At 40.8% G+C, this 12,336-nt stretch overlaps 1 non-coding gene across 1 annotated transcript; it reads left to right on the top strand.

Annotated features, from left to right (window-relative positions):
• Nucleotides 1-7,270: 7,270 nt before the first annotated feature.
• On the top strand, nucleotides 7,271-7,389 carry LOC134544196 (5S ribosomal RNA). Its single transcript, XR_010077588.1, has one exon. It is a non-coding gene; the product is annotated as a 5S ribosomal RNA (ribosomal RNA).
• The last annotated feature ends 4,947 nt before the right edge of the window (nucleotides 7,390-12,336 follow it).

Raw genomic sequence — 12,336 nt, 5'->3', positions numbered from 1 at the left:
AAAAGTTCCTTTGACGCAATATAATTAGAGCCCCGCTGGGCCAAAAATTTCTTTGACGCAATTTAATTAGGGCCCCGCTGGGCCAAAAAGGGGTGTCCTGGGCATGTCAGTCATTGGCTAGTCCAATGCTGAATATTTGCACCACAGGACGTAGATAGGCACATCGGGCCAGTAAAGTCTAGTAGTTTTGTTAATTTGCCCCTCGTATACGGGATGTGTGGAGTCTAGTTTAACCTGGCTTAGGCAAGTCGCGGTTTTTTAAATTGTCGCTGGACAGCTGGGTCGTAATCGGGGATATTATTAATAAATAAATTAGGATGAGCCGGGAGTTGGCCATAAAAAGACCTATTTTGGCGTTTTATGAAGTCCGAAACATATTCTACTTTAAGGAGCTGATGTACTGCTAAATTACTAGTATACCAGTCGCAATCGGCGATTACTCGCAGGAATCTATTTTGTGTGACTTGGAGCTTCTTTATGTGCGACTTGGCCGCATAGCCATAAATCTCGCAAGCATAGAGGAGTTGAGGGCGAACTATTTGTAAATATAATTGAAGTTTCTTCCTTCTAGGGAATTGAGGGGCCTTAAACATTGGGTATAAAGATCTTAGAGTTCCGAGAGCAATCCTTGTAACTTTAGTAACCTGATGTTTCCAGGTGAGACTCGGGTCGAGAGTTAGGCCTAAATATCGCACCGATTTTTCAAATGGAATTGCTTGATTAAATATTTTGAGTTCGCGATCAGGAACTGTACGTTTTTTTGTTAAAACTATGGTAGTAGATTTGGCGCCATTAATTTTTATGCGCCAGCGAGTGTACCATTGTTCGAGTGACGTGAGCTGCCTTTGGACAATAGTTAGTGCAAAATTTAAATTGGAAGATTGGTAAACTACCGCAGTGTCGTCCGCATAAAGCTGCACATGAGCATGTTCGCGCGGTATATCGGCTGTATACACATTATAAAAGAAGGGAGAGAGGGGTGAGCCCTGCGGTACCCCAGCTGTGAGTTCCCGAGTAGAAGACCTCGCCCCATCTATCGCGACAAAAAATTTTCGGCGCCATAAATAATGGGCCACCAGATGAATATATGTGTCCGGAAAATTAAAAGTCACAAATTTTTTAATTAGGCCAGGAATCCAGACTTTGTCGAAAGCTTTCTCCGCGTCTAGCATAGTTGCTACTGTGAACTTCGCTCGCGAGTTAAATCCATCAGTGGCATCTTCAACAAGCTTGATTAATGGATGAGATGTGGAGTGGCCACTCCGAAAACCGAATTGATTATCTGGGATAATGTTATGTTGGTCGGAATGCTCTTTAAGTCGTTTTAATAAAATTTTTTCAAAAATTTTGCTAGTGCTATTTAAAAGGCTAATAGGGCGCCTATTTTGCGGTAAAGACGCATTTTTCCCTGGCTTTGGAATCGTAATTACTTTCGCGAGTTTCCACTCGGAAGGATAAGTTTTTAAAATAAAAATAGCATTCAAAATATTTAAAAGATATTCGAGTGCTGAAAATGGTAATTTTTTGAGTGATTCGAAATTAATTCCATCAGGTCCGCCTGCTTTATTTTGAGGTCGCGATTGAATTGTTCTTAATAGTTCGTGGATTGTTATAAGTTCCGGCTCTATTTGCGTGGCTGTTTGTAGGTAATTATTTACCGCGACTGTAGTGGTTCGAGTAAATTGAGGGTCGTTTACATCCTCATTCGGCGAAAATTGTTTCTCAAAAATATCCGCGATCGCATTTGCCTTGTCGGCCGCGTCATATTTTATGCCCGTGTCCGTAATTATTGCGGGAGTAGAAATAAATTTATTATTGCCTCTTAATGTGCGCGTGAGGCGCCACATTTGCCGAGGCTGTGTAGCGACTTCCGTTACTAGATTCCCGAATTTATCTATTTTTAATTGTTTAAGTTTTCGAGTAACTTGCGCTTTTAGGCGATTGTATTCCGTCCTGGCTTGCGGTGTTCGCGTTCGCTGATAGTTATTTCGCGCCTGACGTTTTAAAATGATTAAAATATCGACATCTGGATAGTTAATTCTTGTAAATTCTCTTTTGTTCATTAATTTCGTGTGTGTTTTGCGCACGTCTGTAATCGTGTCAGTAAACAATTTAACATGCGTGTCAAGTTCTTCGGGAGTGTTTATCGTCGGTGGTTCAATAAAAATTGTTTCTAAATCATCGCGAAATTTGTCCCAGTCGGTAACTCCGAAAGTTCGGTTAAAAATGGCCGCGCAAAACTGGGCATCAAAAGTCAATTGTATTAATACAGGAAAATGATCGGAGTCTAACTCATCTAATTTTTCGGAAGTAACTTGTGCTCCCGGAATGTTGGTAAAGGCTATATCTAAAATTTCCGGCATGCCCCCATTAGTTGGGTAGCTAGTCGGCGAATTTGGAGCAAAAATTTCGTAATTATTTCGAGCCGCATGCTCAGTTAAATTTCTCCCCGCTGGGTTTGTATTTCTGCAACCCCAGTCTTCGTTTTTACTATTTAAATCACCAGCTATGAAAAAGTGCTGCATTGGATTTATTAGTTTATTTAAATCGCTAATCAATAAAGGCTTGTTCGGTGGTTTATAGACTGCCGACATACAGACGTGCGCATTTTTGTTACGAATATTTATGCTGGTGGCCTCAATGTGCTCTAAGCCAGTTATTTTTATAGGGTGATGATTTATGCCGTGCTTAATGAGAATGGCTGTACCGCCCCCTAGGGTGTCGCGGTCGGTTCTATAGGTTGTATAACCACTGATATTAAAACGATGGTGAGGCCTTAATTTTGTCTCAGAAATTAATGCCACATCTATCCCGTATACGAAAAGACATTGTTCTAATTCGTAGGATTTGGCACGAATGCCATTTGCATTAAAATTAAGGATTTGTAGTGTTTTCCCCCTGTCTACAGCCATTTACTGAAGCACTTTCGCGAGGGCCTCCAGCAAAATGGTCTGACGCTGTTTTGTATTTTGCGCGGCGCGGATGCGAGGGTAATATGGCTCCAAGGCCTGAACCAGGTTCCAGTAATCGCAGAGGCGGAGAATTTCAGCGAGTTCCCCCAGGCCTGTCACGGTTCTAGTTTCGTTTGCTTCTATCTGTGCTGCTGTTCGCTGCTCGCTCTTTTCTACACGCGCCTGAACGATTTCCTCGGCTGTGCGGCGCGGTGCACTGGGCCCAGCGACAGTGGAAGCGAAGGTCGCGCGAGTTTCCTGTCTGCTCGGTTGGCTGCCCTGCGCCCCGGTATGCGTGACGTCAGCGCGCGCAGCTACCTGCCCGGCCACCTGTGCGGGCCGTCGCGGGGGTGCCGGGGGGGGGAAGTTCGCGTGTGTCGCCTCTGGCGCGGGCGCTCGCGGCGCAACACGGGCTGCCTTCTGCGCTGCCTGCTCGGCTAAAATCTGCTTTCTAGCCTCGACGCGGTTTAAATATACCGGGCACTGCTTCCAGGCCGCGGTATGCCCTGTCGCATTACAGTTCGTGCACACTTTAGGCGCCTCCTCGGGGAGTGTGCACTGATCGCGAGGATGCGGGCCCGCGCATCGGATGCACTTAGGGACCTGACTGCAGTTCCCTGTCGTGTGGCCGAAGTCGCCACAACGCCTACACAGTGGGATGTCTTCCGGCCGGTTGCGGTATTTTTCTACTTTAATACCACTCGTGTAGTATAAAGTCTTAATTGAGTAGATGTCCCGCGCACTCGGGGCGACAGTGACAATAAACGATGATGACGGTTCGTAGGATTCACGGCCCGTATTTCTGTCAGTGAACTTGAAACTTAGTTGTTTGACGAACGTGACCTCGAAACCTAAGGCACGAAGTTCTGTTTTGAGAGCCTCCACTGGAGTGAAGCGACTGAGGTTCTTAATTACTACCTTTTCGCCGCGCTCGCTTGGCTGGGAGAAGGTGTGATGCGGAATGTTGTTGGCTCTGAGCCAATTGACGCCTTTTATTTCGTCGGCCTTTGAGTCAAAAGCGACCTTGACCTCTTGCCTCTTAGAAATTGTTAATCGGTTTTTGATACCGAGCTGCGCGAACACAGGCCCGATATTGCCGACCACTTGAGAATTTTTTATTACAAACGGCACTCGTTTGTAACGCGGGGCTTCGTGCCCTTGAGGTTGTTCGCTGCTGCTCGCGCCTGCATTATTTGATTTTCGGACTCGGCGCTTCTGAACAGTGAAGCCCTCGTCATCCTCACTTTCGCTACCGTTTTCGCTAGAGTTGGGGTCCTGCGCCCCTGAAACTTTTTTTGCATTGCTGCATCCTGGCTCGCTGCCTTCATGAGTGCGTTTAACGGCCGTGCCGCAGTCCATACGCTCCTCCTCCTCTCCTCCCATCGCAGTGGGTTGGCACCCTGCTTTGAAAAAAGCAGGGACCACCGTGGTAGCCCTGTTCGCGGTGTCGCGCGTCGCAGTTACTGTCCGCACTAACGCAGCCTGCCTACCCGACCTGTCACCTTCACACTGGCCACTGACCTGAGCTCCCTATGTAGAGAACCAGGCTAGGCTAAGAGTAGGACGTCCTACTCGTACCAGTGCGCGGTAAAGAGTGTGTGAGTGTGTGTGTGGCGCCCCGGCCGCTGGAAATTACTTTTGTTACACGTCCCTCCGCGGAGCGCGACCAATCACGAGCCGCGGAGCGCTCCGATTGGTCGCGCAACAAGAAGCCAAGAAAACTTTTCACGAAAAAAATTCAGTTCCCGTCTCACTCATCTAGCGACAGCGGCACAGCTCAGACCTACGATGCCCCCCAAGACGAGCGGTAAGGCAGCCAAAAAGGCGGGCAAGGCCCAGAAAAACATCTCGAAGGGCGACAAGAAAAAGAAGCGCAAGAGGAAGGAAAGCTACGCAATCTACATCTACAAAGTGTTGAAGCAAGTTCATCCGGACACTGGCATATCATCTAAGGCCATGAGCATCATGAACAGTTTCGTGAACGACATTTTCGAGCGCATCGCGGCAGAGGCCAGCCGCCTCGCCCACTACAACAAGCGCTCCACCATCACCAGCCGCGAGATACAGACGGCCGTGAGACTGCTGCTGCCCGGGGAGCTGGCCAAGCACGCTGTCAGCGAGGGCACCAAGGCTGTCACCAAATACACCAGCTCCAAGTGAGCAGGTCTGGTGTGCACATGCTTACATAAACGGTCCTTTTCAGGACCAAGAACATGATCATGAAAGGAAATGCTTCTGCTGCTGTTCTACAATTCCCTCAATCCCTATGATAGTAAATGTAAGCTTAACCAAGGCAGAAATATTTTCATTAAAAAAAGTCTTTAAGACGCATGGTTTACTGGCTGAGATATATATATATATATATTTTTTTTGCTTACTTCTGTGGTCATTAGTACATTGCTACAAATATATTTATATATATAAAAAAATAAATAAAAAAATCCTTTCTATTTAATTTAGTTAGATCATATATCAATATTAATGGCAAAGACCAGTTGCATCGATTCACTTTGAAAATAATTCCATTTGTGCTAAAACTGGACACAGTAAAAAAAAAAAAAAAAAAAAACTGAAAAAAAAATATATATATACACACACACACACACATAATTCGAATTCATATTATGCTTAACTGCGTTTGAATTTGCAATCATGCACAAGATGTTTTGTACTTCGAAGTAAAAACAACATAATGTACTATTTAACTACCCACAGTACAAATGGATCCAAAAAAAAAGTGAATTTTCATGCAGACGAAAATGCTTACATTTATTCTATTTATATTAAGTACCCATTACTAACAGCTTATACTGGGTGGAATACAACAGTTGACATGATTTTACTTATATGGCAATTTAATATTTAACCAAAATTAATGGTAAACTAATATTTTAAAGTGTCATTTATGGCCCCTTACCTTCAGCATGTTTGCTTCCTTGCACACAAACGAGGACAAACACATCACCCAACTGAAAAAAAAAAAAAAATTTCACTTGCATCACAAATAATTTAAAATTTTTCACCACATGAAGTAAATATTTCGCAATAAAAAAAAATATAGCCCTAGGACTCGTGTGCACACCTTTTCTTCCCCACATCGCACACGCAAACAAAACTTCCAAATTATTACAAAATCACTCGATTATTATACATACATAAACACACATGTATTTTCCGAATAAGTGAGAAATGCAGGCCGATGAAAGTCAAATTTCGTTTCGGAAATTAAATCTCGCACAACTACCGACACATAACCAAACTTGCGTACATTTACATAGCATTAACCCTCTAAATAATAAACAAATGAAAGCAGAAAAAACAACATCGCTACCCACCGCGCGCGCTCCTGGCGGCGGGAGTAGGAACTACTTTGCACACAGACCGACATAGCCCCCTGCCAAAAACAGTAAAATAAATAATATATATAAGTCTTTTGGCGGGAAAAAATTTCTCAACCGCCTGGGAGCACCCTAGTGTGTGCCTGTCTTTAGGTTATGTTACTTTTAACTTCATTTTCTACAGGCAGACGCGAGGGTGCTCGCCCATTATTTTTATTTTTTTAAATTCTTTCCTACCTTTGGTGTGCCATGCAAGAATTTATCGTCAAAATGGCGGCCCCGAGTGCAAATTTCTCGTCTGCACTGCTGGCTGGATGATTATGTGATGTTTTGAAGGAGGGTGTTTTTTTTTTGTTTGGATTTTGTGTGAGGGGGGGAGGGGGCTGGGCTAGCTTTTTTTTTTTTAAATTTTCTAAACATTCATCTCTTATGTAACAGTGTTCAGCATTAAAAAATTTAAAAGAAGAGGCACTTACTCATCAATTTCAAAACAGCCTATGAAGAAAAATAAAAAAAATTTAAATTCATTCCAGTTTTATACATTCATGATTTGATCACATGTATAACTTTTCTTTTTTATTACCTTATTTAATTTTATTATTATTACTACTATTGCTGCTACAACCTAGAAGATACCTCAGTGATACTAATACCTGCTGGTAAAGTTAAAGGTTTCACCTTTCTTTCTTTAAACATATCACAATACCTTTCTTGAGTTAAATATTATCTAATGGCTTTAAGAAGTTATGGTAATGTTCATCAGTTATAGAGTGTGGGTTTGTGTGTGTGTGTGAGAGTGTATTTTGAAGAGGGCTTTGGTGGTTGGGATGGTGAGGGTGGTGGGTGTTGTGTTTGGGGAGGGGGGGGGGAAGTAAAAGAGTGTTCATTACACGATTTCTCCTGTTGTTTGTAACAATCACACCTGGTATAGCTATTTCGAGTGGCAAATACAAACTGCAAAAAAAAAACATCTATATCATTGCCAACGGCCATATCACGATGAACACACCGGTTCTCGTCCGATCACCGAAGTTAAGCATCGTCGAGCGTGGTTAGTACTTAGATGGGTGACCGCTTGGGAACACCACGTGCCGTTGGCACTACTATTTTGCACCCTACAGAAAAAAATTTTTTTTTTAAAAATTTCAATTTTAAATTTTTTTTTCCCCCACAATCACCACATTTCCCCCCCCCCCCCCTAACACACACACTCACTCTCTCTCAATCAATCAATCAATCAATCAATCAATCAATCAATCAATCACTCACTCACTCACTCACTCACTCACCCACCCAGTAGCTGTGAATCTTTGCATGTGTATACCTCATACAAAATTCAAAGTGAAAAAATAAATATATAAGTGTATATGTATGTATGTATGTATGTATGTATGTATGTATATATGTATATATATATATATATATATATATATATATATATATATATATATATAAACACACACACACACACCTATTTTGAAGTTTCTCTGTTTCAGTGGGCAGTTATGTATAATAATGAGAGATTCAAAAAGACGTTGATAACAATGTCATCAATGCCTGTTTAGTGTGCTCATTTGTTGGATGGTCGGCAGCAATACTAGAGGTGGTACAGCTGTAACCTGTAAAATTGTACCTGCAATGTGTTGTGTATGGAAAAAAATAAAAATTATATCATCTAAATTTTTGTTATCCAACAATAACCTTCCCATCAATGCATGATGTCACAGTAGCCATAGCTCTACTCTTTCTGCCATATAACATTGGGGGAAAAAAAAAAAAAAAGGAGCTATTAGAATAATAACAAAAGATAAAAAATCATCTAACTGCAGACCAAAATTCAAAAAACTTAAAGTCCTGACTGCCATAAATGAATACGTTCTAGAAACTTTTTATTCATTCTTAAGAAAAAGAAGAAAAAAAAAATTATTATTTTTTTTTTTTTTTTTTTTTTTAGATATTCGCACATAGGTATAACACCAGAAATGCTAGTAAATTGAGGATAGTTGAACATAACACTAGGCGATTTGAAAATGGACTAAATTACTTGGGAGTAAAACTTTACAACTTAATATCACAGAAAATAACTAAAACAATTTACCAGTATTAAAAAAAAAAACAGTAAAAAAAATTCTTCTAGAATATCCTACCTACCCTCTGAAGCTATTCTTTAATTTGATTGATAATAGAGAAATTGAACTGTTAATTTGTTGAATGGACTTGTGATAACAGCTGCTTCATGTTTTGCATAAAGTTAAATTGTGTAACATGTTATGTATTTTTTTTTTTGAAATTTTTTTTCTTGGTAACTTGCATCATGTAAATATTAATTGTCTGCACATACATGTTCTATATCCCGGAGCCTTGACTCCACGTGGGATCAACAGAACAAAAATACAAAAAAAAAAAAAAAATCCAGCTCACTAATCTAGGTGCATTTTGCTAACAATATTTGGAATATATATATATTTTTTTTTTGTGTAACATGCAAATTCTGTATTATTCTGCACACATTATTTATAATCTTCTATCATTTTCTTAGATAATAACTATTAATTCATAAAATAGATTGTGTGTGCATAACCTCCTGGAAACATTTGCACTTACCTCCTACTTTACTTTTTCATTTAAGCAATCCTATTCGCATGTATACACTTAGGTTGCAGCATCGAAATTGTGTAAAATTCAAAGTGTGTATTGCCTGAAAAAAAAAAAAAAAAAAAAAAAGACATACCAAATATTTGCATACAGCGACACACTACATATTTGCACACAGTGGAGTTTTGCGGTAATTAACCTAGCACAATTTACCACACGCAATCACACGCCCGCGATGAGATAACACACTCGCTGTTTTCCTGTTGACCGGCACGAGGAGTAAGAAAAATTGATATTTACACGAGCACACACTCCCACACTAGTCACAACGTCGGTCATCAAGTTGTGTTGAAAATTCCTGTAGCCTCTGTTTTCCCAAATGATTTCACTTAAAATTTCATTTAACAAGACCATAAACAAATTTACAATACTAATTTCTTAAACAAACACTTCAGCGAACAAGTGACTGTCGCATTCATTACAAAGCTTACAACTTAACAGATGTTTCCGATGTGAAATAAAATAAGAAAATGTTTTACAACCAACCTAGAACATTTAGTCAAAACGTTTTTGTCCTGGTTTATGATTATTTTCCGTGACATGAATGTTTCAAAACTAATAAAAATACGAATGCAGCCAAATATAATGAAGTTAGCACATAAAAGACGACTTAAAATATTTCATTTTTCGAGAATTGGCAGAGCAAGAACGCACAGGTCCAACGGAAATTTCTTTAAAGATAAACGACCATCGGACAAAAACACCCCCTCCCCTCATCCTCAAAAATACGTGAATAATATACTTTTTCAATTATATTTTTATCGTTTTTTTTTTTTTTTTTTTTAATATACTCATTAAAACTTCAAAATAAGCAGGTACTCGTGTGTTTTTCTCTCTACAATGTACCTGATCTCGGTGCGTAAACCTACATCATTTAGAGATGGAATTAATGTACACATACAAGTAAAATTTTGTTCCATTGTAAAATTGAGAGAAAGAAGGTTTTCCAAACGCATTAAGTATGGAGACTTTAAATAAGATTACGAGCTTATAAATGTTTGCAACGAAATAAAGTGACCATGTATCTGCAATTTCAAAAATATTTTTGCTCTGCTAACCTCACATGCAAGCAAGTAAAAATAACCTCACAACTTACTTACCTCTCTCAATTTCGCAGTACCAAAACATAGAAGGGATAAATAGGATAGTTTTTATTCGAAATCCTGCAAGAGTTTTAATTTTTATTAAAATATTTCTCCAATGTAGCATGTGTGTGGAATACTTCATCAGCAACTTGCATCTGCACCTTGAGTGAATTGAAGGGCAGCCAGTTTTAAAAGCTAAACAGAAACTGCACTCTTGAGAATGCATCAGATCCAAGTGAAATGCTTGTTGTGTGTACAGTTAAAAGTTTTATTATTCACACAATGAAAATGTAAACAAAATTTACTCACAATAATAATCACATCATCCTTGGAGGTGCACGAAGAAAGCCATTCCAGGTGGCACTGAACAAGGTGATTTGCTAGTGCTTCCACAGCAAACAGCCTTCATGAAATTATCTCCACATTTTCAGCATACTATACACTAAAGTATACCTAAGTTAATTTAACCATTTTCAAGTGATTCCAGCACAAATTACGTATTTGATTCCTTGAATAACATCTGCAAATGAAAAGTTCCCTGTTTGGTGTAGCAGTAAATTTAAACAGCTCGCAGTGCAAATTAAACAGTGCAGCTGCCATAAAAAAATTACACTATTAGTGGAACTGCCCATTATGTCATCGTAGACTGCTGACATTTAGAAAACATTGAAAAATCAGTGCTAAAGAAGCCCTACATTACTTTCGCTGTCCAAAGTGCGCTGCTCCCTACGTGAGCAAGGCATCGAGAATTTTCTGAACCGTCCGCAACCAGAAAATTGGGTAACCAGATATTTGCAGAGAGAAAAATTTTATTTTCACTTTGCTCTTGCATTCTGTAGGATCAGTCTCGTCATGGCAGATACCGCAGCAGCGACTGCAGCACCAGCTGTTGCCCCATCACAGGCAGCTTCCCCGAAGAAAGGCAAGGCTGCGTCGAAGAAGCCACGAGCCAAGCCCGCGCACCCGCGCACATCTGAAATGGTGGCCTCTGCGATCAAGAGCCTCAAGGAAAGGGGCGGCTCATCACTGCAAGCCATCAAGAAATACGTCGCCTCTACCTACAAAGTAGATGCGGAAAAGCTGGCACCTTTCATCAAGAAATACTTGAAGGCAGCAGTGGCTAGCGGCGAGCTTGTCCAAACCAAAGGCAAGGGTGCGTCTGGCTCCTTCAAGCTGGCTTCAGGGACCACCGGTGCTCCGGACCAGCCCAAGGCTCCAAGCGGCAAGCGTGGTGCAGCTGCCCCTAAGGAAAAGAAGCGATCCGTAGCCAAGAAGGCAGCGGTGGGCAAGAAACCAGTCAAGAAGACTCCGCCTACAGCAGAAAAGAAAAAAAAGGCAGCAGCTGCAACCCCCAAGCCCAAGAAGGCACCTTCAAAGGCAAAAAAGGTGTCCAAACCTCCCACGAAGAAACCCCGTGCTCCAAAGCCAAAGAAGGTTGCCCCAAAGAGCAAGTCGCCCAAGAAAGCAGCCCCAAAGCGGAAATGAAGATGCCAGCAGGACCGCTGGCACTTTCTGTGGCACTGTACCACCTTATCGGCCCTTCTAAGGGCCAACAATACTAGTCATGAAGGTATCAGTTGTTGCAATCATTGCCTCCTATAGCCACACCTCTGCCGTTAGGTAAAATTCTGGTTAAAAAATTTCTTATGGTATTTGAAGCGGGGGAAATAAATAAATAAATAAAGAAATTTATCAATTACATTGTGTGTATAGTTTAGGTGCAAAATTATTTAAAGTTTTTAAGCAGGAAAACGTCTTACAAACATCTCACTCTTATTTCAGCATATATATATATATACACATATATACACACACACACACACATATTTTTTTTGTAAGGATTAGGTCTCAGGGTATTAATGGTGAACTTTATGCTGCTGCTGCTGCTGCTGCTGCTGATGGTGCTGCTACTGCAGACAGGCACTGTTTGAAGAGTTTTTATTTCCTATGCAGAATACATTGCATTGTGTGCAAATCTTTTGTGTACAATATAAACAACCACCTCAAAACACAGACACTATAACTGTGTTTTTCCAAATTCTTATTAATGTAATATATTATTGGCTGGGTAAAGGTCAACGACAGCTAATAGGTACAAAAAGCCAGACAACTGTTTTCCTTTCAAATTTGACAGTTATTTTTAGCCCTAATAAGGGCTGTTTTTTTTTTTCCCCCTTGCAAAAAAAATGGCAAGGAACTCAAGCACGCTCGCCACGGATACGCCGGGCAAGCTGGATGTCCTTGGGCATGATGGTGACCCTCTTGGCGTGGATGGCGCACAAATTGGTGTCCTCGAAGAGCCCCACC

The sequence above is a fragment of the Bacillus rossius genome, unplaced genomic scaffold (assembly GCF_032445375.1).
Source record: "Bacillus rossius redtenbacheri isolate Brsri unplaced genomic scaffold, Brsri_v3 Brsri_v3_scf32, whole genome shotgun sequence".
In the NCBI taxonomy this organism is placed as follows: Eukaryota; Metazoa; Arthropoda; class Insecta; order Phasmatodea; family Bacillidae; genus Bacillus; species Bacillus rossius.
Note: the sequence above shows the minus strand (reverse complement) of the source record. Positions and strands in the feature narration are given on the sequence as shown.